Here is a 3,584-nt window from a genome sequence, read left to right as displayed (position 1 = left end):
GGGGCGCCGGTGCCGGCAGCAGCAGCAGCGCGGGGCTGCCCAGGAGCGCTGCCAGAGCAGGGAAGCTTCTGCTTCTTGTTGAAAAGCCCCATCCCAGGAGCTCTGCGAGCTGCGGCACGGGCACAGCCCTGCGGGAGCAGTGGGAGGCAGCCGGCCGAGCCGGGGGGGTATAAAAGGGAGAGTCAGGAGAAGGGAAGGGCAAAGGCAGGGACAGGGGATGTAGGAGAAAGGCAGGGATGAGGCGGGAGCAAGGAGCAAACCAACGGCGAGGAGCACGAGCAGCCAGAGAGGCAGAGACCAGCACAGCTCAGCACAGGAGCCACAACCGTAGAGTCACCACCAACGGCACTCGCCAGGGGCAACGGTGGGCGGGGCCGAACCACCCTGTGGGGGGGGGGAGGGGGTAGAAGGGGCCGAACCAATTCACGGGGGGGGGGGGAAACGAAGGAAAGAAAAAGGCATCTGAGAGAAGCTGAGAAACTCTCCCCCATCGGAATGAGTCCTACTGGCAGGACAACTATCTTTTCCCTAACTCTTGGGAAAATGTTAACACAAATGTTAACTGTCACCATGCTCCGTGTGCCACACCCAGCTACACAGAAAATCTTCTTAAAAGTTCCCTGCTGCAAACACATCCTCTGCAGGCCCCGGCACCAGCCTGACCTTCCACAGGCAGCCCAGCTTTTGAGCAGCCAGCCTGAAATGAGCCATAATGGCTGTAATTAGCCCCATTGCTGGGCATCAGCCAGGGGAGAATTTAAAAGCAGCAACTTGCCTCAGGCTCTGAGTCTCACTGTTACAACTTTGTTATCTCCTGTTTCTGCTCTCAGAACATCAGATGTGATTGTTTTGAATTAACAAAAAAACCTGCACGGAACACTTGCATTCCTCACAATAACTGATCCCACAGCAGGGAATAAAAGCTGCATCAGTCAGTAGGGCTTTGCAAAGAGCACACAAGAACTCATCAGGTATGGGACCATCAGAGGAGGAGGGCTCTTTGGATAAAGAGAAAGGCTTTTTCTTCTTTCCTCTGGCATATGCTTCCCTGGAGGCAGGGTGGGGAAGGAAAAACACAAAAGTTAAACACGGCTACATGGAAAAAGTTAAAGACAGGCACACGGAAAAATTTTCCAAGCTTTGGATTTTATCAAAGGAAGCAAGAAATGGAATTCTGCTCACCTCATGTAAGCCGTCTTAAATACATTTATATTAAACTACTTTTTTTTGGTTGCTTTGGCACTCCAATGCTTCCCCATGATTTCTCTTGTTCCCTTTTTGGGAACTTATGCATTAATACTTATGCATTAAGAGTTGGTATTGCATATTTCCCCATTCTTGTCAGCAGAGCTTCCTTTGTATTGGGATCTTTCACCTCCAGCATGAAACTCCTTGGAATTCCTGTGCTCTTTCTAACTCTGGGATCAGGCTCGACAGTTTAGGCTCAACACTCCTCATTTAACTGTTGCAGACCCACTGAAATGTCCATAACTTACAGCCAACTAAATTACTCTGCCAACACTGGGTTTCTAACGTAAAATTAACAAAATGTCTCAGAAATGGTGAACAGCTTCTGAAGGGCTTCCTTGTGTCTTGAAGCTGAATAATACTGCAGGATTACACTGAGGCTGATCAGGTACTCCCCTCCTGTCTTCCCAGCCTGGGATCAACCCTCTATAGAATAGTATCCAAATAGAAACATTTTGTAAACTTAAACCAATGACTTCAAATTATTAAAAATCAAAGTTTTGTTCACATCTCTTTTTATCCAGCTACAGATCATAACATAAGATTTAAAATAACAAAGCAAAGACTCTTGGGGTTTTTTTAAGTATTTGACAAGAAATTCCATATACCTCAATAAGCTGGGCCAGAGAAACAAGTGCAGAGGAGTCACTGATCTCTTCACAAAAAAATAATGAAAGGGTTTTTACATACCTGTTTTCAAGAAATAAAACCCCATCTGAATTAGAGTAAATACTATGAATGCGGTTTGGATAAATGCACTGTGGGAATTACCAGGGTCCCTGGGCCAGCTACACTCACGCTCACAGAGAGAGACATTCATGTGCAGCAAGGAATTCAAACTGATCAGTGACAGCATCACTGATGTCAGATTCAGACTGAGTGGTTTCAGACCTACAGACAAGAAGTTTTCAAGTTGAAACATGACACACCACTCCATGACCAGCAGAGGCTGTATTCTTCACACAACACAGACACACACTTGATGAATTTCTACATTCAGATCTCCTAACAGCTTCTCAAGTGCTCAGACCCCACAACTCTGGGTTAATGTAATGCCTCACCCCATTCTAGTGAAGAAAATTCAGTTATACCTAAAATCAGGATGACAAAAAAAAAAAACATCCCACCCCTTAGTGATTTTTTTATACTGGAAGGACTATTTTGAAATGCAGAGTTACACATCATATGATTCCACCCCAGGTGGTGGAATCAACATCTAGAGCATTACCAGTCAGGTATTTCCTTGTGTTCCTTATCTGTATTTTAGCAGCAGCAGGACAGAGTTTGCAAAGCTGTAGAAAAATGCTGCCCCTTTTCCCAGTGTCAGTTCCAAGTGGTGGTATCTTGAAGAAAGGCTGAACCTTTGGGAAATGGAAGCAGCATCCAAACCTGAAGTCACCCAGATCCAAACATGTCCTGCAGGCAGAAGGGAAGAAAAATGACAGAGCTTTTACCCACAAAGGCACTGGGCTCCAATCTTGTGCTGAATGTGTCCACTGGGCTGTTGGCATTTTCATGTGCAGACAAACTATTCAACTGAACTGCTTCATCAGACAAAGCCCAAAGATCAAATGCAGAACTGCAGAATACCAACTTGGGGAGAAACAATTCTTTAACTGATAGCAATCTATTGAAGACATTTATGTACTCAGAGGGGCCCAAACAATTTCACCTCAGTTATGCAGCTTCAGGAAGAAATGTCCAGGCATTTACAGACACAAAAAGGAATTGTTTAGCTGTACAGAGGTGTCCTCAAAATGTTTGGGATATGTTGGTTTGAGTCGAAAGTAAGAAACAGTACCAAGTATAACAGTAACAGATAACAGTAACAGTGGGTTTTGGTAACATTTTCAAAAATTAGGAAAAAAAAAATTAGGAAAAAAAACCTGTGCAAATGATGGCATTACACAGTTTTGCTATGCTGAATCAAATACATTGCATTTACAACAAAGACTGTGTTTTATTGGAAAATACTTTAAGTTAATGTTTGGGAAATTAATACAAGGGTACATTGTTTGGATGTAAACGCAGGCTGCAATAGAAAGTGTAAGACTGTGATTTTACATACAGCTTTTGATGTTCCACTCGCTGGCTCCCTTTGCCTTCCTCATGTTCCACTCACTGGCTCTGACTGGCTTCTAGAAGAACAAAAAAGGTGATCAGAACTCCAAATAAAGCACTTGTGTCCAACCTTAAGTAGTGAAAGCAGAGTATAAACTAGTTTTCTGATGCACAGAGTAAAACATGTTGAAGACAAAATTCAGTCCCTAACCCCACCTTTTCTTCTTCAAGATGCTGCTGTCCCTGCTGCCCCCCAGCCTGTCACTGCCCAGTGT

The 3,584-nt window shown here is 44.5% G+C and overlaps 1 long non-coding RNA gene across 1 annotated transcript; it reads right to left on the bottom strand.

The window, feature by feature from the left end:
* Positions 1-1,452: 1,452 nt before the first annotated feature.
* LOC139804286 (uncharacterized) lies at positions 1,453-2,554 on the bottom strand. Its single transcript, XR_011729323.1, has 3 exons — positions 2,477-2,554; positions 2,053-2,139; positions 1,453-1,674 (listed from the first exon to the last, which is right to left on the bottom strand). It is a non-coding gene; the product is annotated as an uncharacterized lncRNA (long non-coding RNA).
* Between the last annotated feature and the right edge of the window lie 1,030 nt (positions 2,555-3,584).

Source organism: Heliangelus exortis, chromosome 17 (assembly GCF_036169615.1).
Source record: "Heliangelus exortis chromosome 17, bHelExo1.hap1, whole genome shotgun sequence".
Taxonomy (NCBI): domain Eukaryota; kingdom Metazoa; phylum Chordata; class Aves; order Apodiformes; family Trochilidae; genus Heliangelus; species Heliangelus exortis.
Note: the sequence above shows the minus strand (reverse complement) of the source record. Positions and strands in the feature narration are given on the sequence as shown.